We start from the raw sequence: 24,673 nt of genomic DNA on the forward strand, positions 1-24,673 counted from the left end.
TTCCTTCAGCTCTTGTGAAGATATTTTTGCACATGGATAGTTGTTCAAATTGATGTTTCTGCAAGGATATGAGTTCTGAAAACTCCTATCCCTTCATTTTGTTGACATTACTTCTATGTGTGTCTTTTTATGGGTTTTACTTTTATTTCTTTTTTTTTAAAATTTATTTATTATTATTATACTTTAAGTTGTAGGGTACATGTGCATAACGTGCAGGTTTGTTACATATGTATACTTGTGCCATGTTGGTGTGCTGCACCCATCAACTCGTCATTTACATCAGGTATAACTCCCAATGCAATCCCTCCCCCTTCCCCCCTCCCCCCTCCCCATGATAGGCCCCGGTGTGTGATGTTCCCCTTCCTGAGTCCAAGTGATCTCATTGTTCAGTTCTCACCTATGAGTGAGAACATGCGGTGTTTGGTTTTCTGTTCTTGTGATAGTTTGCTAAGAATGATGGTTTCCAGCTGCATCCATGTCCCTACAAAGGACACAAACTCATCCTTTTTGATGGCTGCATAGTATTCCATGGTGTATATGTGCCACATTTTCTTAATCCAATCTGTCACTGATGGACATTTGGGTTGATTCCAAGTCTTTGCTATTGTGAATAGTGCTGCAATAAACATACGTGTGCATGTGTCTTTATAGCAGCATGATTTATAATCCTTTGGGTATATACCCAGTAATGGGATGGCTGGGTCATATGGTACATCTAGTTCTAGATCCTTGAGGAATCGCCATACTGTTTTCCATAATGGTTGAACTAGTTTACAATCCCACCAACAGTGTAAAAGTGTTCCTATTTCTCCACATCCTCTCCAGCACCTGTTGTTTCCTGACTTTTTAATGATCGCCATTCTAACTGGTGTGAGATGGTATCTCATTGTGGTTTTGATTTGCATTTCTCTGATGGCCAGTGATGATGAGCATTTTTTCATGTGTCTGTTGGCTGTATGAATGTCTTCTTTTGAGAAATGTCTGTTCATATCCTTTGCCCACTTTTTGATGGGGTTGTTTGTTTTTTTCTTGTACATTTGTTTGAGTTCTTTGTAGGTTCTGGATATTAGCCCTTTGTCAGATGAGTAGATTGCAAAAATTTTCTCCCATTCTGTAGGTTGCCTGTTCACTCTGATGGTAGTTTCTTTTGCTGTGCAGAAGCTCTTTAGTTTAATGAGATCCCATTTGTCAATTTTGGCTTTTGCTGCCGTTGCTTTTGGTGTTTTAGACATGAAGTCTTTGCCCATGCCTATGTCCTGAATGGTACTACCTAGGTTTTCCTCTAGGATTTTTATGGTATTAGGTCTAACATTTAAGTCTCTAATCCATCTTGAATTAATTTTCGTATAAGGAGTAAGGAAAGGATCCAGTTTCAGCTTTCTACTTATGGCTAGCCAATTTTCCCAGCACCATTTATTAAATAGGGAATCCTTTCCCCATTTCTTGTTTCTCTGAGGTTTGTCAAAGATCAGATGGCTGTAGATGTGTGGTATTATTTCTGAGGACTCTGTTCTGTTCCATTGGTCTATATCTCTGTTTTGGTACCAGTACCATGCTGTTTTGGTTACTGTAGCCTTGTAGTATAGTTTGAAGTCAGGTAGCGTGATGCCTCCAGCTTTGTTCTTTTGGCTTAGGATTGTCTTGGAGATGCGGGCTCTTTTTTGGTTCCATATGAACTTTAAAGCAGTTTTTTCCAATTCTGTGAAGAAACTCATTGGTAGCTTGATGGGGATGGCATTGAATGTATAAATTACCTTGGGCAGTATGGCCATTTTCACGAAATTGATTCTTCCTATCCATGAGCATGGTATGTTCTTCCATTTGTTTGTGTCCTCTTTATTTCACTGAGCAGTGGTTTGTAGTTCTCCTTGAAGAGGTCCTTTACATCCCTTGTCAGTTGGATTCCTAGGTATTTTATTCTCTTTGAAGCAATTGTGAATGGAAGTTCATTCCTGATTTGGCTCTCTGTTTGTCTGTTACTGGTGTATAAGAATGCTTGTGATTTTTGCACATTAATTTTGTATCCTGAGACTTTGCTGAAGTTGCTTATCAGCTTAAGGAGATTTTGGGCTGAGACAATGGGGTTTTCTAAATATACAATCATGTCATCTGCAAACAGGGACAATTTGACTTCTTCTTTTCCTAACTGAATACCCTTGATTTCTTTCTCTTGCCTAATTGCCCTAGCCAGAACTTCCAACACTATGTTGAATAGGAGTGGTGAGAGAGGGCATCCCTGTCTTGTGCCAGTTTTCAAAGGGAATTTTTCCAGTTTTTGCCCATTCAGTATGATATTGGCTGTGGGTTTGTCATAAATAGCTCTTATTATTTTGAGGTACGTTCCATCAATACCGAATTTATTGAGCGTTTTTAGCATGAAGGGCTGTTGAATTTTGTCAAAAGCCTTTTCTGCATCGATTGAGATAATCATGTGGTTCTTGTCTTTGGTTCTGTTTATATGCTGGATTATGTTTATTGATTTGCGAATGTTGAACCAGCCTTGCATCCCAGGGATGAAGCCCACTTGATCATGGTGGATAAGCTTTTTGATGTGTTGCTGAATCCGGTTTGCCAGTATTTTATTGAGGATTTTTGCATCGATGTTCATCAGGGATATTGGTCTAAAATTCTCTTTTTTTGTTGTGTCTCTGCCAGGCTTTGGTATCAGGATGATGTTGGCCTCATAAAATGAGTTAGGGAGGATTCCCTCCTTTTCTATTGATTGATCGACCACGTAATTGGAAGTAAAGCACTCCTCAGCAAATGTACAAGAACAGAAATTATAACAAACTGTCTCTCAGACCACAGTGCAATCAAACTAGAACTCAGGACTAAGAAACTCAATCAAAACCGCTCAACTACATGGAAACTGAACAACCTGCTCCTGAATGACTACTGGGTACATAACGAAATGAAGGCAGAAATAAAGATGTTCTTTGAAACCAATGAGAACAAAGATACAACATACCAGAATCTCTGGGACACATTTAAAGCAGTGTGTAGAGGGAAATTTATAGCACTAAATGCCCACAAGAGAAAGCAGGAAAGATCTAAAATTGACACTCTAACATTGCAATTAAAAGAACTAGAGAAGCAAGAGCAAACACATTCGAAAGCTAGCAGAAGGCAAGAAATAACTAAGATCAGAGCAGAACTGAAGGAGATAGAGACACAAAAAACTCTCCAAAAAATCAATGAATCCAGGAGTTGGTTTTTTGAAAAGATCAACAAAATTGACAGACCACTAGCAAGACTAATAAAGAAGAAAAGAGAGAGGAATCAAATCGACGCAATTAAAAATGATAAAGGGGATATCACCACCGACCCCACAGAAATACAAACTACCATCAGCGAATACTATAAACACCTCTATGCAAATAAACTGGAAAATCTAGAAGAAATGGATAATTTCCTGGACACTTACACTCTTCCAAGACTAAACCAGGAAGAAGTTGAATCCCTGAATAGACCAATAGCAGGCTCTGAAATTGAGGCAATAATTAATAGCCTACCAACCAAAAAAAGTCCAGGACCAGATGGATTCACAGCTGAATTCTACCAGAGGTACAAGGAGGAGTTGGTACCATTCCTACTTTTATTTCTTAAAACAACTCATGTCACCATTAATGTTTTATCCTCTTACTCCGTTCTACTCACATCCTTCAAGATTCAAACTCTCCTCTGAAAGTGATGCCATGCCTTCCAGGCAGCCTTCTCTAACTAATTCAGTATTTTGAGTCTCTATTCTTGTCCACAATTGTCTATCAATTCATACCCACCCTTCTATACACTGTTTTGTGATAGTGCTCTATAAACCACATTTCTGCTTTTCCAGCTGGATTCCTGTTGAATGTTGCCAATAGAGGGAACTATAGGGATGCTGCAAGGTAGGAGAAAAAAGAAGAAATTCCTGTCTTTCAATTTACTTCCTGTGAACATTCTGTCTGCTTCCTTTTCTTAGCAGCATCATGCTAGTCTTGCTGTTCCATCCCAGAAGTAGTAGTCTGGTCCTGTAGCATCAGTTAGATCCAGGCTTCAGATTTTTCCCAACATTTCAGAACACCTTTTATTGTATTTGCTCCTCAACATCAACAGCAACTGGTTGGTGGTCCCTTCTCAGAAGTCCAAATTAAACAGGTTGCCTCCTCCATATTCAGAACCACTAGCACCAGCAGGAAAGGTGCTCTCCTCAAAGAGCTCAATTTCAGCTCTGCAGGGTCTGATCTCCAAGACTCTACATTTTAAAAATTCTAACATCTTCATTTTGTTTCCTCAGTCCCAAGATTCTACATTTTAATAATTCTAACATTGTCATTTTGTTTCCTCAGTCAAGGTTGTGCTGTATCTGGAATAACTTACTGTTTTATCTTTGCCCTTTGAGTTACCTAGTTAACAATTCATTATTCCTAGTTAATAATTATTTTGACTGAATTCTCTTTGTTTAAAAAAGTTGGTATGATGTTTTTCTCCTGACTGGATACTTACTGATACCTCCACACACAATCTATGATTTACATCTATCAAAGGCACATCAAACAAATACATTGCTGTTATCTATCATTAATCTCACTCCAGTCTTTCTTCTTTCTGTTCCTAGGGCCAAAAGTAGTGTCAGACTCAATAAACACAGCTGACTTTTTGAATAATAGCAGAATAAAAAGGAATGAATGATGCCTGTTGGAGTCAGCACAGTTCAAGGTATAATTGTCGGGACTTCTGCTCAGGTCTCCTTGCTGGGATGGTTGTGGGTCAGAGTTTATCCAGAAATGTTCCAATACAACAAAAAACCTCACAGTTGAGAAGCCATAGAATCCTGTCTCAAGCAGTTCATGAGAAGTGCAGTCAATAAAAGAGAGAGCCCTGTGTTCTTGATATCAAATCCTGGCTCTGTGACTTAATTACTGTGAGACTTTGAGAAAATGACTTAACCTCTTTGACCTCAGTTTTCTCATTCATAAGATATGGATGATAAGACAGATTTCACAGGACTGTCATGAGAAATGAGATGAAGAAAAAAGTATGCAGGTGAGCCTATTGTAGTAGATGGTACAGAGTAGGAGCTAAATATTTCAGTTATCCCCCTTCAACTCCCCAACCCATCTGTTGGTTGACACAGCTTAAAGCATTAGCAGGAATCAAAGAGATTTCATTTTCCAAAGATACTCAAAAAGAAGGGCAGACTGTGATCAGTCTTCATCACTACCATTATCACCATTATCATCATTACCATTGTCATGATCATCATCATCATGATTAACTGAGGATTCCAGCAAGGCTAGGTGCTTTGCATGTTTTCTTTTGCATACTTTTCACATATGTATTTTCCTCACCATTTAAAGGTGAGAAAACTTTCAGAGGTTAATTCACTGCACAAGGTCCCACAGCTATACATTATCAGTGCTATAAATTGAACCCATGTCTGTCTGGGTCCAACACCCCTGCTCTTCTCTCTCACTGCCTCTGACCACAGCAAGCAAAAGTCAGTCAGATCTATCCTGTGTCCTCCCATGAAGCAGATATTGGCCCTAAAGACTGTGTGTTTCTGTATCACTGGCACTTGGCCTGACTTGCAACCCTCCCTGGCTTCCTTTTTCTGCCCATGTCCATGCAACAGCATCTTAAAGCAGCCAGCGTGCAATTGGCCATCTCATGCCTGACCTTGAGGTCAACTACAGAATGCTGGTGTCTATGGTTTGAGTGCCTTCCTGAAATACCTCCTTCATGCATTCCTTCCTACTCTGGCTACCAGTTACAGTGGGACCCTTTGGATGAGAGTTTGTTGAGTACTTTATCCTTATCCTCAGCCCTGATGACCAGTTGATAAAAGGAGAAGGAGTAAAGTATGGGAGATGGGGGAAGGAAAAGGAAAAAGAAGGCTGCCAGTCTGTGCTAGTCATTTTAGTTACGACCTTTGGAGCCACCTCCTTAGGAAGATCATAAGCCGTCTAGGAATGGTTCTGCATCCACCATCCCCTCCCACCACATCAGTCAGTGAAGAGCCAAACCCATAATAGACACAGACTAGAAACAGCCCAAGAAGTAGTGGTATGCAGTAGGAATTAAGCGATCTGTCTTGTCGTTCTTGTTCTGCCAAAGATTTGCTTCAGGCAAGCCACTCTTCATCTCCCTGGCTTATAGTTCCCTCCTCCAAAGGAGGAATAATGTGCTGCTGTAGAATAGACATGAGCTGTAGTCAGAGAGACCTGACTTTGAATGTAGCCATAGCCTTTTCTGTGACCTTACATGAGATACTTAATCTCTCTCAGGCTCAGTTTCCACTTCTGTTAAGTGAGAATAAGAACAATACCTGCCACATATAGTTAGGACAAAGACTAAACTATTGTAGAGTAAATATGAGCTTCTTGTCCATTCAATGATAAGGGATTGGACTAGATGATTTTTGAGGTCCCTTGTAGGCCTGCTTTTCTGATGTCCCATGTGGCACACAGTGCATTTCTGCACACAAGAAAGACCCCTTACTTTATAGCTAACTGTAAGCATGGCAGCATGAGTGGTGGGTGGGGGTAGGGAGGTAGAGTTCCCAGATTCACTGCATTTCACCTTCCTGCCATGAATGATGTTCTTGTGATGTGCTAGAGGACCACAGGAGGCTTCTGGAGGAAGCCATCAAACATTCATGCTTATGCATGATGCTAGACTAGACCTCATGCTATGCATTAGGTGCTCAGCTCTCTTTCAGGGGATGAGGGGTGAGCACAGTTCCCTTTCACTTCTCCCATAGCCCACTTCTGGCCCTTGCCTAAAAGATTCATCTTCATAAAAGTTTCCAGCATCCTTTACCTAACCTCCATCCAAGCTCAGGCCCTCATCATCTCTCCCTTTTTACTCCTGTAAGGCTTATAAAGGGCTCTTCTGTCTCTGGTCCCAGCCTGCTCTAACCCCTTTCTCAGCTTGGTGCTGGACATACTGCCAGTGTGGCTAACCTACATGCTGGCCACAGATCATTGGTTTCTCAATATGTTTCTATTATCTGCAAACTTTTCTACAGTGAGTATGAATTACTTTTACAATTTAAAAAAGTTTTTAAAAGCTAAACTTAAATATGATTATTCCTCTACTGAACGCCTTTTGCTCTCCCCCTGTTATCTTTAGGATAGTGTTGAGTCTCCTGAGCTTGCTACAGTTGGCCACTTCTAGTTGCCCCTCAGAAGCTCCTCTATACACATCACATAAAGACACTGACTTTCCTCCAAATGCCTCATTCTCACTTATTCTCCACACCTCTGGGCCATCATTCATATAGACCCACCTTTCTGGAACGCTTTTACCTGGAGCTCTCACAAATAAATCTCTACTTAGTCTTCAACATGTAAACCAAAACATTATCTCTGCTGCAAAGTGTTCCTTGACTACTCACGGTGGCCCTTGCCTGCAGAGTTAACAATTGTGTACCCTGATGCTGTAGTGTCACTTACTTACATCTATTGGAGAAAAGATCATACTCGACCGTGGCCATCTCTTTGTGCCCCTTCCTGATTTGATCATGAGATCTCGGAAAGCAAAGACCTTCATCTGAGTCCTATTTGCATTGCTAGAGCCCTTCAAACATGTCTGCTTTCCACATATGCATATGCCATGCACTGTATTAGGCATCAGATCCATCAGGGTGAATAAACAATCATGGTTTCTGCCCTCCTGGGGCTTATAGCCAAATGGGAAAGACCAAAAATAAATAAGCCAGCAACTCAATAAGAAATTTAAATTGTGAACCACGTTGTGAAGGATGCAGTTGGTGCCCTGATAAAGACTAATTGCTAGAAGGGGATTACTTAAGATTCTCCTAAGAGGCTTCTCTGAGGCGATGGCATTTAAAGCTGAAGTCTTTAGGATTTGAAGGACCCCTCCAGCTGAAAAGCTGGGAGAGCTTTCCAGGAGGAAGAATCAGCATGTGCAAAGGTTCACGGGGTGGAGAGAGTCTGGCGTGCATGCACCAGGCTCTGGCAGAGGCCAGGGTGACTGCAGCCCAGAGTGTGACCCAATGCAGGATGAAATGAGAGGGAGGAGACGGGCAGAGTATGGATTCATTTCCAGGTGCAATAGGAAGGTGTTGACTTGTTTTAAGCTGGGAAGTGACATGACTGAATTTGAGTTTTAAATGATTACTCTAACCTTCAGGTTCCTCACCTGAAAATCAGGCTCATATCACCTACTTTTTAGGTTTTTCTTAGATGACAGCCATTGTTGTCTTATTTTTCTTAAGGTATTTTCACTTATTTTTAAAAATATTTATTTTTTACTTATGATTCATACAGAATCATTATACGTATTCATGGGGAACAATGTGATGATTTGATACATGTATACATTTTTAATGATCACATCAGAGTAGACCTCTAAGACAAAACTCGAAATATCAAAAGGGGCCGACCCGTGGAGAGGGCAGATTTACACTTCTGGGCATAGGAACTCGATAAATTGGTCTTCGTTGTTATTGTTGTTGGTGGGTGGTTTTCCTTTAGTTGTTTGTTTTGCAAAGTGATGTCTGAGTAGCTTGAGATTTGGTCAAGGTCTACTCTGTCAGAAGTGATCTCTATTTTTGGCAGCTAAAACGCCTGACCATCTAGTGGTGATATTTTACAGAGATGAACATGCTGCCTAGAGGAGTGGGAAACCAGCCAGATACCCTCGTCCTGGTTTGACCTTGCCTCACTGAAGGCATATGACACGGAAGACCACAGTGTGAAGGACTCTGAAATAATCAAAGCAAATGGCATCGTTTCATGGAAGGTAACAGCAGCCCAGAGAGGGGAAGGAAGAGTCTGAAGTGACAGGAGAGTTAGCATCAAAAATGATTTTAGAGCTCAAGTCTCCTAACCTAAATCTGGAGTTCATTCCCCTAAACTTACTTGTCAAAAAAGGCAACTCCTAGATTGGAGGATGTGCCCCGTCAAGGGGCCTTTGAACTCATCTTCTGCCAAAGTCAGGTTTCAGCATCTTCACTGTTGCTAAACTACTCACCCTGGGGAGGGGAATGTGCTTGTGAAGTGAATGGAAATTCACTCTCCCTGACTGCCAATGCTACACACAGAACTTCTTGCTCTGGCAGAATAAGGAGGTAGCTGTGTTCTAGACTGGGAGTGCTGGGATGAGTGGCTTACACTTAACTCAGAGTAGTGCTCAAAAGGCCAGAAGACATTATCTGGCATTCAACATCAACCTTAACAGAGAAGGAACCCAAGCCCAGAGGGCAAATTACTTGCCTGATATCACATGGAATGCATGGCAGAGCTAGAATGAGGTCCCAGGTCTCCTAACTCCTGGTCCAATGGTCTTTCCAGTATTCTGTGCCACCTCTCCTCTTCAACACTACTTTGAAACTGCATCCTGTCTCCTAGAGCATGCATGTCCAAGGACTGGCATCAAACCTCATTTCTCCCAATCCATTTGCAGGGTGTTCCCAAAAGCATCTCCAAAAGAGCTTGCTGATTTTAGAAGCAGAAACGCTTTACAGTTGCCTAATGGTAATTCCTAGGTAAGATGCACTGAATATCCCCAGTGAAAATGTATTTAGTATGTCTTACATAGGAAGGCACCCCACGCCCACCAACACACAAACATACTCCTTGGTTCATTTTTCAATCACTCAGTTTCTTTGAGTTTCTAAATAGGTAAACCATTAGTTCTTCCTTTAGCATGAATCCCGCTGGGAAGGTGACTCATGTGCATATGTAGGGTACAGTTCCCCATTTGGCTCAAAACAATCAATTAAAAATCAGGTATTGTTATTCATCCCATTTTACCGACACATACATTTAACCATTCTCCAAATGCAGTAATTATGTCGCTACACTATTCCAGACACCGTGCTAAGCAGAGTTCCTATTCTCATGGAGATGGCACCATGTCAGAATGGAGAAACCAAAGACCAGAAAGTTGAAATGACCTGCCCAAACTTGTTCCACAGTAAGCTAAGCCATGAATCAGTCTCTTTGTTAAATCTCATCCTCTATCCTTGGCACTGAGTTACAGCTTGTTAAGATGGAGGCTGGGACAAGATGACACCCAGGGGAGGGACTCATTCATCTTCTTTGTCCTTTCTGAATCTTAGAGTGATTCTAGGGCAAGACAATCATCTCTTCTTGCAAATGACTGGTATGCAGTAGCTCTCTATAAACCATGCCATAATTAGGCAGAAAGGAGAGAAAATCAACAAGCTGAACCTGTGTTTGTCTGTCTAAGAGAGAAGGAGAGAGAGAGAGAGAGAGAGACCAATGCTGTGGGAATGGGCCTGAGGAGTCACAAATATCTAGGAACTTGTTGTGACAAGGGAAGGGCCTTCCCTCCCTGTACTCACACACTTGGCCCCTGTGTGGAGGCCCTTCCCTCCCATTCCTCCATGCTTTGAGAGTTCCAGAAACCCCTCTCCAGCACCTTGGTTCTTCCTTGCCCAAAGTGAAGGCTGCAGCTCCCCCACCCATCCCAAGCATGTACATAGTTTGCACAGAACATTTGCATTTGTTTTTCAAATTTGAGCAGTCTATCAGAATGGAGACTATTGAAGTGGAGAGAGTTGACAGGAAGGACATTTGGGCATGAAAGACGTTTGCCTGGGGCCTCACATTTGGATTTAGCCTCAAACTTAGACTTTTGATTCCTAAATGAGGTTATATAAGCAGATGTGGCCATTTTGGGATATTTGAGACACAGATTTGTTCAATGCAAATATTTAACACAGTTCATCTTTCTGTTTTTTCCCAGTCCACCATTTTGTAATCCTGTTTTATCATTCAGAATAACAGTCCAGAAAGTGGGAGTCCTATTTGACTTGGAGAGACCCTGAAACCACCTCTGGGAAGTCAAATGAACAGAGAATATCACCACAGATGGAGAAACTGATATCCAGAGCCCTCAGCTCAGCATCATCTAAAAGAACAACCATATTCCTTGTGTATAGCAGCAGCCTAGAGATGCCCCAAGGCTGCATCACCCAGTATGGAAGCCACCAGTCACACTAGGCTATTGAGCGCCTGCAGTGTGGCAGGTCTGAAACGAGAATGGCTGTCAATGTAAAATACGTATCAGAGTCCCAAAGACTTAGCTCAAAAAAAGAATATAAAATATCTCTTTAATAATTTTTTATATTTATTACATGTTGAAATGATATTATCTTGGATATATTGGGTTAAGTAAAAGATACTATAAAAACTAATTCCACCCCTTGCTTTTAACTTTTTAAAATGTGGCTATTAGAAAAATGTGAATCACATCTGAGGCTCACATTATATTTCTATTAGACCGCGCTGCTCTGAGGGAAGTAAGTACCATTTATCCCAAGCACATGCTGGTTTATATTGCAGCAGGGGGCATTTCTGCTAAATGTTTAAAAACAGGCCTTGAGGAGCTTAGATCAGCTCTTGCCCATCTCAGTGGCAATGACCTGAATTTGGGGATTGGAATGAGCTAGAGCTTTCAGACCCCCAGCCTTACTTCTCTATTTCTGAATGCACAGATATCCATTGAGTGAGATCAGGGCAGTAACGGCAGGGGTGCATGAGGAGCTAACATTTTGGATGAGACCATCACACTAAATGCAGGCTTGCTCCCTATAAATCACCTTGATTTGTCACCAAATGAGATGACAAAATGAGACATCCAGGCGGAAATGAAATTCCCGCAGTAACAGCAGCATCGACCCACTCTGACTTGCAATGCACAGAGGGTTGTCACACATGAGTTTGAGCACCAGAGTATGAGGGGAGGCTCCACGTATCTGGTTTTGCTCCTGGGCCAGTGGAGAGGAGTGAGTCAGCCCTTAACTATCAGGCAGTGGGGATGTGAATCACCTGGTCATTCCTTAGGTCGGGCTTTTCCCAGGGCTCAGGGAAAACATTCCCAGGTGACTTTGATCTATCCGGGGCTGGACCTTTGAGTTCAGACTGTGGAACAATTTTGATATAACCCAAATGAGCTCTGGGAAAGAAGAGCACCAGCCCCTGTGGTGCCAGCAAGCTCTAAAGCCTCTAGTGGCCTCCCCTTCTGAAAAGAACTCACCACGGGGCTGTATCCTGGGTGCTCAAGCTGCGCACAGTCCATCTGGAGACCAGAGTGCAGCTGCTTCTGTCCTTTGTTCTCTGGGACCTTGAGTTATCCCTCCATGTCTCTGGGACTGGTTCCTTCTTTTGATCAACTGTGTTGACGTTGGCCTAGGTGAAGTCTCAGGGTTTTTTCAACTTTGGCACATGCCCTATGATGTGATTCTGACACACACAGATACACACAAACATACACAAACACACAGAGAGGCACACAGAAACAGACACGCACCCACACACACAGAAATACACACAGGGATATACACAGACATAACCACACAGACACACACAGACACGTACAGAAAAACACCCATACAAACACACAGACCCATAGATGCACACACAGGCACACCCACTCACACACAACCCAATGTATTCAAGTGGTTACAAAAACCTAAACAACGTACCAATAAAACACTCCAGGCTCCTTCAATCCACTGCAACCCCTGCTCAGAGTGTTGTCTTAATGCCTCTAGTGAGACACATGCACAAACACACACACACACAAACAGACACAAACACATGCCTCCAGGCAGACATATGCACACACACACGCACATAGACACACACATGCCTCCAGGCAGACCATGCACAAACACACACACACACAGACACACAGACACACAGACACACACACACATGCCTCCAGGCAGACACATGCACACACACACATACACATACACACATGCCTCCAGGCAGACACATGCACACACATACACAGACATAGACACACATATGCCTCCAGGCAGATACATGTACACACGCAGACACACACAGATGCCTCCAGACACATGAACACACACACACACATACATACACAGAGATGCCTCCAGTCACACACACACACACACACACATACACACAGACACACACAGGCCTCCAGGCAGACACATGCACACACACAGACACACACAGATGTCTCGAGTCAGACACATGCACACACACACAAACACACACAGATGCTTCCAGTCAGACATGCACAGATGCACACACACAAAGACATATACAGACACACACCCACAGACACACAGAAACAGAAATGCAGCCACAGACATAGATGCACACACCATGGCCCTTTCTATTTTCATGCCCATCACTTCCTCCTACCTGTCCCCAGCCTTCCTTCCCAGTTAAGGTCTACTTTTTTATGCTCAGGTCACTCACTGAGGAAAGGACTACACTCTATTTTGCAGGTAACTCCCAGCAACATATCCAGTTCACAGGCAACACTGGCTACCTCTCCACCTCCCATTCATAGCCCAATGTCTTCAACCTTCCCCTCCCATGGCTTCTTCTCAATAATCCACAACGTGTTTGAGTTCCCTACATGCTAGAAATCCTCCATCCCCTGCCCTCCTCCCTAGCCCATCTCTCCTTCCCTTCGCCGCTGAGCTCCTTGAAGGAGAGGTTAATAGGCATGGCCTCCGCCTCCACTCCTCCCAGCACTCCTTAGCCCTCTGCCTCCACCGCTCCATGGAAACCTCTCCAGCAAAGTCACCAAGGGGCTCTCTAATTGCCAAATCAAATGCACTCCTTTTAGTCCTCATATTACCAGCCTTTTCAGTAGCATCTGACCCCATGGCTCACTCCCTTCTGGCTCCTGTGATACCACTCACCCCACTCCCCACCCCTTCTCTGAGTGCTCCTTCTCAGTCTTCGGCAGTTTACTCTTCAAATACTCCTATGTCCCAAGGTCCTGGTCTCAGCCCTCATGGACACCCGTGCCTTGCACCTGACATCTCAGGTCAATAGCAGTCAGCTGGGCATTTTCACTCATGCTTCCTGCAGGCACCTCCAGGAGGCCAGACTGAACTTACTATCCTTTCTCTGTTCTGCCACCAGCTCCCTCCTTGCTCCCTTTCCTTATTTTGATTATGTGCACCACCATCCCTTCCTGACACCAAGCCATGAGGAATCTAGAAGTCAATCCAGATTTCCTTCTCATTCCTTGTAATCCATTGCATTCAAGCGGTCACAGAAACCTGAACACCCCATTGATGAGAAACTCCAGGCCCCCGAACCACCATGACCCACCCCACAGAAGTATCTTGATGCTTCCAATTGTAATGTGCCATCCCAAGCCACATTTCCACAGTAGCTACCTGTCTGAAGGATGCAGTCCCAGCATCTTTATAGCCAATCTCCACTAAACATCTCGGCCTTCTCTGGTGCGACTCCCTTGAACATATGCAATACAAAGGATTTTCCAGACTATTTTTACTCCAACATTTTCATGCTGTTGCATGTCCTACAATTGGTCTGGGTACTGCTACAGGCTGCATGGCCTCTCCATGATTCTTTGTCCGCTTTAAATAATTAAATATTCAACACCACTGTTGCCCCCTTTAGGGAGCTTTTCCTGATGAGCCCTCTCAGCCTTTAGAAAGGGTTAAATGCCTCTTTCTGGTCTCAAAGAGCCCTGTTTAGATTTTCAGTATAACCCTTATGCGGTCTAACATCACCTTAGATTTGCATTTTTTCTTTCCTACTATATTGAGCTCCTTATGGACAGAGACTGATTTTTTTTTTTTTATAAATTCCAGAGACCACCACAGTCCCAGTACATAGAAAATGTTTATTGAATAAATGATCGAATGAATGAATGAGGCAAACTAACTCAACCCAGGGAAAGAGTTCAGGTCTTACTCACAGCCCTGCTTTTTTCCTGGGGAGGTCAAGCTCTAGTGTGGGTTCCTGGTGACACCTAGCAACAGTTGCCATGACAATAGAAAGCACCATTTTCTCAGGGCAATGTCCTCCACTTCCCCACCTGGCTCTGGAGGAGGCAGCCCCCCTGCTTTGAGTCAGGAAGAAGTAAGGGGGACAGCCTCACTGAAATAGCTGATCATGTGCCCTGGCTTAACCCCCCTGGGGTGGGGATCCTGATGGAAAGGGAGAAAATTGGATTTGATGGAATCAGATGTGCCTGGGAGCTCCAGGCAAAGAGAGGAAGAACAGATGGGGGCCAACTGGCAGTGGAATCCTGGGGTAACCAGAGGGAGAGCTTGTCAGAGGAGTCTCCATGTCAACAGGGAGCTGAGACAAGATGTTGTCCCTGGGATTGGGTGGAGCACAGCATTAGAAGGGTGGGAAAGAGTGGGCCTGAGAGATCCAACTGGAACACAGACTGTAGGACTAGAATGCTCTGCCTCCCAGGCTCATCCCCTTCCAAGTCCTCTGCAAGGGCCTCTTCCTGGGGCAGTTCCTATAGCTCGTAATGGTCCCCTTTGCAATTGGCCATACATGCAATGGGGTCAATAAGACCCTTGAGGAGAGAGGTTGTGTCTGTTTTAACTATCCCTGTATTCCCAGTGCCTGGCACATAGAAGATGCAGAATAAGCAGTTTATGAACAAATGAAAGGCTGTGCTGAGACAAGACGAGGGGCTTCAGGGCCAGGCAGCCAGATAGAGAAGCCACTGAAGGCCTATTCCTTGCCAGTCACACCACATGGGTGATGTTATGGAAGAAAATAAAACTGGAGATCTAAGAGGGTAAGTCGCTTCTCCAGGCCACATTGCTGAAGGGTAGAGTCAGCATTTGAAAAGGCTTCTGACTGGAGGGCCTGGGACTTCTCTTTACCTGGTTTCCTTGTCCTACCTTTACCCTAAGACGTGGTGTGGACTCTCCAGGCAGGGGGCACCTGCAAAATAGGTCAGAGGGCCTCTGCTTTCTTTACCCTGTGGCCCTCAGTGTGCCTGGCCCTGATAGATAAGGGGTGTGGGATACATTGTGGACAGATGGACACCAGGCAGTTTCAAAGCAGGGAGTCCGCCAGTCTATCTGGCTAAGAGACCTTAGGATAGCCAGCACCCCACAGGGGAGAGTCAACTTGGTAAAGGGAGTCTCCCCTTCCCTTTCTCCTCTCCCAGAGCTGCTCTTGGTTCATTACTGGGACATGATAGTTTGGGAGAGTAATAAAAGAAATTTCCATTTATTGGGTACTTACTATGTGCCAGGTGCTATTCTCAGCTCTTTATATGAATTAACTTATTTCTTGCTTTCAATAACCTAAATGAGGTAAGTAATACTTTTAATCTGCTTTTTACAGGAGAGGAAATCAAGGCACAGAGAAGTTAACCTGATGGTCACACATAGCTACCATGTGGCAAGGTCCCAGATGTGAACCCAGGTGGTCTGGCCAGAGCCTATGCTCTAACCATTATGCCACTCTGCCTCTCTCATCTGGCAATAAGTTTCTGGGCTTTGCATTCAGTTTGGGGTGCCACCAGCAGGAGCTTGAGACATTGGCTATGCGATGTAACCTCCCTGAGCAGAATGCAGGGAGTGGGTAAACTAAGAAAGGGTGCCCTAAATATGAGCTCCTTTTCTCAGGCTTTGGCTAGTTTCCAGGCTCCGTCCACAGACACCTAGGTGCAGGCTCAGCCCTGCTCTGCTCTCAAACACCAAACGTGGCCACAGGCAGGCAGGAACCAAGCAGCTTCAGCACAGAAGCCCAGAACACCCTAGCTGCCAATCTAGTCCAGACTTTGAGGCCCACTTCTGAAAACTGAGCCCTTGAACCTCTGCTTCCCTATCTCTGAAATGGGGACATTGATAGCTCCCCATGCATGTTGCAAGGCTTAAAGGGAACAATGCATATAGAATACTTGGCACATGCTGGGTACTCACTTACAATTAGTAGTTTCCTTTATCCCAGATCCCTCTGCCTTAATTCTCCTGGAAATACTACTATTCCTTTTTTTTTTTTTTTTTTTTTTTAAACAGAGTCTTGCTCTGTCACCCAGGCTGATGTGCAGTGGCACAATCATGGCTCACTGAATCCTCGACTTCATGGGCTCAAAAGATCCTCCCACTTCAGCCTTCCAAGTAGCTGGGACTACAGGTGGGCAGCACCACACTTGGCTAATTTTTCCTTCTCCTTCTCCTTCTCCTTCTCCTTCTCCTTCTTCTCCTTCTCCTTCTCCTCCTTCTCCTTCTTCTTCTTCTTCTTTTTGTAGATACAGGGCTTTGTTACATTGCCCAGGCTGGTCTCAAACTCCTGGGCTCAAGCAATCTATCTGCCTTGGCCTCCCCAAGTGCCGGGATTACAAGGATGAGAAACTGTGCCCAGCTTGCCCCCGCTCTTCATCTAGTTTAGTCCGGGGCTAGAATCTGGGGTGACAGAAAGGCTCTTACTTCCAATGTGTAAGGGTAGAGACTCCAGTTTAAACCTCATCACAGTCCCCTGTAGTGTCCTGTGCTGCCCTGTCAAGGTTTGAGTTCACAGCTGAATTCCACAGGAAATGCAAGGCTCCCATAGCCGAGAGCCTGCCAGGGATTCCAGGACAAAGAACGTTGAGTGTGATCCTGTTGGAGTGCCATCCGGCCAGGCCATGCATGGTTCATCGCAGCTTCAGGAGGCCCAGAGGCAAGGCTCTGCTACAGAGCATCTGCTCTCCTATCTCAGAACCTGCTGCCTCCTCCCTCCTCATAGGGATCATGTGGAATTTTTTACAATAAGCCCTCATCTTCATTTCAAAAATCTCGTGTTCTGGAGAAATCAGCTACCCTATGATGGCCACAGAAGAGTACACGAATGAGGCAACTATAATTCTATATTCCTTTTGTAATAAGATTTTCTTAGCTTGTTTTAGGTTTGGACTTTGCCAACCCCTTTCATCCCTGTGAAATAGTAAGACATTTAGGTTAAACAAAATAAAAACAAAAAACAAACAACAACAAAAAATTTTAACTAGTTGTGTGACCTTGGGCAAATGCCCAACCTCTTAAGATTGAGTTTCTCTTTTTATAAAATGGGGAGATGATCAACTTACGTGCTTACCATGAGGCTCAAAGGGGTAATACATTTGTAAGTATATAGAGGCAGATGCTACAATGGTCAAAAACCTCTTTTTATATTGGACTGTCAAAATAAATGTACCTCTCAAAACATAAAATGAATGTGTCCTTTCATCTGAACATGCAAGCAATATCCATGGATATGTAAGCAAAAGTACACTAAGATGTGCTCATGTGCATATTCAGGATTAGAAACAATGCAACTGCCCATCATGAATCCATCTTTACAGTGAAACATTATGAAATAGGTCCCCAGGTGATGGAAGTGTGTTTGAGATAAACAATTGGTGAAAATAAAACCCCATCAAAGTGCAAAACAGTATATATAGTACAGTTGCTATATATAAAAAAGGAGATGGTTATGGATATTGGCATAGCTATAGATATGCATGTGTCTGTATAACCTATCTTTACTGGAAGGATCAGAAGAAATTGCTAACAGTGTTTAACTTTGAAGAAATGGATTGGGGATCCAGCTGTGGAAGATGACTTTGAGTTTTGTTTTCTACCTGCCTGCAGTGTTTGGATATTTGTACCATGTTTATATGTTACTTTAAACAATCAGAAGGATAGATCACAGATAAGCAAAAATTGTAAGTGCTTTTAAAATTTTACAAAGTCTAAGATATTCATCAGGAAGCTTAACAGTTTAGTTTATCAGAATAAAAGGAAAACCTGAAATGTGCCTCATTATTTTGGTTATCTATTGCTGTGTTATAAACTACTTTAAAACACAGTGGCTTAAACAGCAATAGTTTTATTACAGGCACACCTCATTTTATTGCACTGTGATTTAATGCACTTCACAGATACTGTGTTTTTCACAAGTTAGAGGTTATGCATCAAGCAAGTCTATCAGCATCATTTGTCGAATACCATGTGCTCACTTTGTGTCTCTTTCTCACATTTTGGTAATTCTCACAATATTTCAAACTTTTTCATTATCATTATATCTGTTATGGTGATCTGTGATCAGTGACCTTTGATGTTACTGTTGTAATTGTTTGGGGGCATCATGAATGTCACTTATATAAGATGGAAAACTTAATCAATAAATGGTGTATGTGTTCTGACTGCTCAACCAACTAGCCATTCTCCTATCTCTCTCCCTTTCCCCTGGCCTCACTATTCCCTGAGACCAAATAATATTGAAATCAGGCTAATTAAGAACCCTACAATGCTTTCTAAATGTTCAAGGGAAAAGAAGAGCAACACATTTCTAACTTTAAATCAAAAGTTAGAAATGATTAAGCTTAGCAGCATGCTAAAAGCCAAAACAGGCCAAAAGCTAGGCCTCTTTCACCAAAAATTAGCCAAGTTGTGAATACAAAGGAGAAGTTCTTGAAGGAAATTACAAGTGCTATTCCAGTGAACACACAAATGATAAGAAAGCGAAACAGCCTTATTGCTGATATCCAGAAAGTTTTAGTGGTCTGGACAGAAAATCAAACCAGTAACAACATCCCCTTAAGCCAAAGCCTAATCCAGAGCAAGGACCCAATTCTCTTCAGTTCTGTGAAGTCTGAGAGAGGTGAGAAAGCTGCAGAAGTAAAGTTTGAAGCTAGCGAAGGTTGGTTCATAAGACTTAGGAGAAAAATAATCTCCTAGTATGTATCTTCACCTTGCATAAAAGTGCAAGGTGAAGCAGCAAATGCTGATGTGGAAGTTGTGGCTAGTTATTCAGAAGATCTAGCTAATATAATTGACGAAGGTGGCCATACTAAACAGTAGATTTTCTGTGTAGACGGAATAGCCTTATATTGGAATAAGATGCCATCTAGGACTTCCATAACCCAAAAGGAGAGATCAACATCTGGCTTCAAAGCTTCAGTGAACAGGCTGACTCTCGTTAGGGTATAAATGCAGTCGGTGACTTTAAGTTGAAGTCAATGCTCATTTGTTATCTGAAAATCCTAGGGCCCATAATAATTACACTAAATCTACACTGTCTGTGCTCTATAAGTGGAACAACAAAGCCTGTTTGGCAGTACATCTGTTTACAGCATGGTTGGCTGAATATTTTAAGCCCACTGTTGAGATCTACTGCTCAGAAACAAATATTCCTGTAAAAATATTAGTGCTCATTGACAACGCATCTGGTCACCCAAGAGTTCCGATGAAGATGTACAAGGAGATTGATGTTTTCATGCCTGCTAACACAGCAATCATTCTGCAGCCCATGAACCAAAGAGTAATTGTGACTTTCAATTATTGTTATTTAAGAAATTCATTTCATGAGGACATAGTTGCCACAGATAGTGATTCCTCTCACGGATTTGGGCAAAGTAAATTGAAAATCACCATTCTAGATGTTATTAAGAATATACTAACAGAGGTTTGGAAGAAGTTGATTCCAACTCTCATGGGTAACTTTGAGGGTTTCAAGACTTCAGTGAAGAATGTAACTGTAGATGTGGTAGAAATAGCAAGAGAACTACAATCAGAAGTGGAGCTTGAAATTACATCTTTCTGAGGTTTAAGAACAATCATAAAGTTACTTCACTGTAGTTCTCACATTGACTGAATTGCTGCAATCTCATAACCTTAAGAGATGAGAAGTTGCTTTTTATAGATGAGCAAAGAAAGGGATTTTTTTCTTTTTTGAGATGGAATCTCACTCTGTCACCCAGGCTGGAGTGCAGTGGTGCGATCTTTTTTTTTTTTTTTTTTTTTGAGACGGAGTCTCGCTCTGTCGCCCAGGCCGGAGTGCAGTGGCATGATCTCGGCTCACTGCAAGCTCCGCCTCCCGGGTTCACACCATTCTCCTGCCTCAGCCTCCCGAGTAGCTGGGACTACAGGCTCCCGCCAGCACGCCTGGCTAATTTTTTGTATTTTTAGTAGAGATAGGGTTTCACTGTGTTAGCCAGGATGGTCTCGATCTCCTGACCTCGTGATCCGCCCGCCTTGGCCTCCCAAAGTGCTGGGATTACAGGCGTGAGCCACCGCGCCCGGCCAGAAAGTGACTTCTTGAGATGGAATCTACTTCTAGCAAAGATACTGTTGAAATGACAACAAAGGATTGAGAATATTCCATAAACTAGTCGATAGAGCAGCAGCAGGATTTGAGAGGACTGACTCCAATTCTGAAATGCTATCAAACAGCATCACATGCTACAAATAAATCTTTCATGAAAACAAGAGTCAATTGCTACAGCAAACTTCATTGTTGTCTTATTTTAAGAAATCACCAAAGCCGCTCCAGCTTTCGGCAACTACCACCCTCCTCCAGTCAGAAGCCAACAACACTGAGGCAAGACCCTCCACCAGCAAAAAGATTATAATTGGATGAAGGTTTAGATGATCATTAACATTTTTTAGCAATGAAGTATTTTTAATTAATGTATAAACATTGTTTTATTTAGAAGTAATGCAAATGTACATTTAATAGACTACAGTATAGTGTAGCAATAACTTTTATATGCACTGAGAAACCAAAAAGTTTGTGTTGCTCACTTTATCGTGACATTAGCTTTATTGTGGTGGTCTGGAATCAAACCCACAATACCTCCAAAGTATGACTGTATTTGTCATGATTCTGAGAGCTGACCGGGTAGTTCTCACCTGAGCTTGCTCAAGTGGCTGCATTCAGTTGCAAGTTTTCTGAGGCCTGGGCTCAGCTGGGACACCTGGGCCTTTGTCTTCATGGTCTTTCATCTCAGACTTCTTTACGGTATGATCTCCAGGTTCCAAGAGAATAAAACAGAAGCTACAAGGACTCTTGAGGCCTAGACTCCAGAGGCATTACTCCTGCCACACGCTTTGGCCAAAGCAAGTCCCAAAGTGAGACTGGTCTCAGGGATAGGGAAAAATGCCTCATCGCTTGATTTTTTTGCAAAAAAATTGTGGCTACATTTAATCTACCACACTAATATTAACAGCTTAATTGTAGTTTACATGACCAAAGTCATGATTTTTATCAATGTATTTTGTGCTGTTTTCCAGTATCCATTGGTCCCTGGGCCATAGTAGACCTGGCTCAATAAATATGTGTTGGATGAATGAATAAATGGCTCCACTCCACCTGGCAGCCTCTTCACTCTAACTGCCTTGACATCTCAGATCTTCAAATGTCATCAACTCCAGTTCAGCTAACCCTTGAGGGCCACTGCCCCAGATGCAAGTTCAAGAGTATGGCTGAGCTGGGCTCTGGTGCGGAGATCATGGAAGGTAGTTTCCACAGAACTCATCACTGCCTGCTCTCCTTCCCATCCTAACTTCACAGAATCCCTACTCATGTGCAGGAACCTTGGGCTCAGTCTATGGCGCATTCCTTGAGAAATCTCCAAGATCACAAACTCTTAATATTGAGTCCCTTTTGCCTCCCCTTCTCTCTAGGTTTCTCCAGATTCAAGGGGCCATGTACTTCTCTCCCTCCTTAACAGGGAAGTCAGTTAACTTGGTGGGGAAGGAACATCATCCTAGCATTCAGGAGACAAGCTTAGCCCAGGCTCTGTCTTCATCTGATAGTACTAACTTGGACAATCCACCTTCCACCTCTGGGGCTCAGTTTCCTCAGTAGTAAAATGAGGGACAATCAGATACATAGCATCAGCAGAAGGCTGTGTGAACCTCCTCCAATCCAATCACAACAGCTTCAATTCCTACCTCTCCTGTGTTAGAATGTCTTATTTATGTACGTATGTATGTTTAGAGACAAGGTCACTCCGGTACCCAGCCTGTGCAGTGGCACGATCATAGCTCACTGTAGCCTCAAACTCCTGGGCTCAAGTGATCCTCCCACCTCAGCCTCTCAAGTAGCTGAGACTACAGGTGCATGCCATCACACTCAGCTGTGTTTTTTTAATTGTTTTGTACAGACTGGGTGTCACCATGTTGCCCAGGCCAGTCTCGAGTTCCTGGCCTCAAGCAATCCTCCTGCCTCCGCCTTCCAAAGCACTGGGAATATAGGCATTAGCCACTGTACCTAGCCTTGGAATGTCTTAGAAACAAACAAATAAACAAAACCCCAGCTTGGTTGCGATATGATTCACATACCATATAGTTTATCTATTTAGAGTGTAAGATTCAATGAGTTTATTCAATCATCATTGCAATGGGGTGTCTTTGGAAACAGGGGCTCCAGTCCTGAAAAAGAATAATAGAGATTTTAAACCACTTCATTGGAAAAGATAGCCTCTAAGGTGCTTTGTAGCTGTGCATGTTGGGGGACTACTTTCTCTGAAGGAAGGGGGCCGTGGCGAGTATGTTGGACATGGACCCTGGACTGGGCCCTACAGACAGGGAAGGGATGGCTGCAGCCTGAGAGAATAATCAGCAACTGCTCAGTACGCCCTGCAGTGTGGAGGGGCGGCCGGCCTCGGAGTTGGCAGTGGCAGCTGCCAGAGGCAGGGTCACACACATACAGAGAGCCTTCTGCTGGAATGACATTGACTGATTAAGCCTCCCTCCCATCTTTCTCCCAGGACTTGCAGCCAAACACGCTGTTTGTTTCATGTATTAAATCCAGAGAAAACCTACCTGAAACAGGCTGAAACAAATAAGTGCTCTAACAGACAGTTACCAAGGAACAGAATTATCTTGTAGCCAACCGCCCACCTTTCACTCAATCTCAGGGCCCCAGATCAGGACTGTGAACAGCGATGAGATGGGGAAGCAGCGAGGCCCGCCTCCTTTGGCAGGCTCTCCCTATTCTCTGTCAGTCGGTGGGTGCACTGGACTCTGCTGAGCATCTACAATGAAAGCCAGCACACTGCTGCAGAGCAAAAATGACTGGGTTTATAACTTAGTTTTGCGGGTTGCTGGTTGGTTGTGTGTACTTGGAAGTCATGTAACTTACCAGTGCCTCAGTTTGCTCATATGTAAAGTAGGCATAGGGATGGAGGCACACTGCAGTTAGATAATAAATATAAACATGCCTGGCACACAGCAGCATTCAACCACTGTAACTTCCCCACCCTCTTTTCCCTACTAAGAGGAAGCTCTGTGTTCAACGCTGTGGGAGAGGGCAAGGAAGAGCAAGCTCTGTCCTCAGGAGCTTACAGAACAGTGTGGGAGAATGGAGGGCAGCAGGTGTGTACAGATAAATAGGTAATAAACAACCAAAGGGAGTCAGGGTGAAAGACAAAAGGATTAGTGAAGGTCACAAATAAGTCTGCCTTCCACATTCCTTCCTTCATTGCTTCTATCCTCACCACCTGCAGCCCAGCTGGCCGGAACCTGCCATGTCCTCTACTGCCATCCCTACAGGCTCAGTCACACTTAGTCCCTGAGCCAATGGGAACCTGACCTGGCAGTGGGGCAAAGACACCTTTGTCAAAAATGTAATCCTAGCACTTTGGGAGGCCAAGGAAGGTAGATCACTTGAGGCCTGGTCAACATGTCGAAACCCTGTCTCTACTAAAAATACAAAAAATTAGCTGGGTGTGGTGGCACGCGCTTGTAGATCCAGCTACTCGGGAGGCTTAGGCATGAGAATCTCTTGAACCTGGGAGGTGGAGGTTGCAGTGAGCCAAGACAGTGCCACTGCACACCACCAGCCTGGATGAAAGAGCAAGATTCCATCTCAAAAAAAAAAAAAAAAAAAAAGTGAGGGGCCTACTGCCCCACCATCACCATCATCACCATCACCATCACTGTCACCATCATCACTGCAGAATGGCCCTCCTCTACCAAGGATAACCACTCCCTTATCCCTAGAACCTAGAGATATGTTACATGGCAAAGGTATCTTTCAGATGCAATTGAGACCATACACCTTAAAACGGGGAGAGTGCTGGGGCTTATCCAGGTGGGCCCAATCTAATCACATGAGCTCTTAAAAGCAGGGAACTTTCTCTCTCAGTCAAACCTGTCAAGCAG

General features: G+C 43.5%; 1 protein-coding gene and 1 long non-coding RNA gene across 2 annotated transcripts in view; one reads left to right on the forward strand and one right to left on the reverse strand.

The window, feature by feature from the left end:
• LOC105485175 (acid sensing ion channel subunit 2) overlaps positions 1-24,673 on the reverse strand; it is a 1,135,324-nt gene that overhangs the window by 989,487 nt on the left and 121,164 nt on the right. The window lies entirely within an intron of this gene.
• Positions 3,432-11,116, forward strand: LOC139359556 (uncharacterized). The gene is made up of 4 exons (XR_011615609.1): positions 3,432-3,564; positions 4,598-4,698; positions 8,602-8,748; positions 10,720-11,116. It is a non-coding gene; the product is annotated as an uncharacterized lncRNA (long non-coding RNA).

Source organism: Macaca nemestrina, chromosome 17 (assembly GCF_043159975.1).
Source record: "Macaca nemestrina isolate mMacNem1 chromosome 17, mMacNem.hap1, whole genome shotgun sequence".
Lineage (NCBI taxonomy): Eukaryota > Metazoa > Chordata > Mammalia > Primates > Cercopithecidae > Macaca > Macaca nemestrina.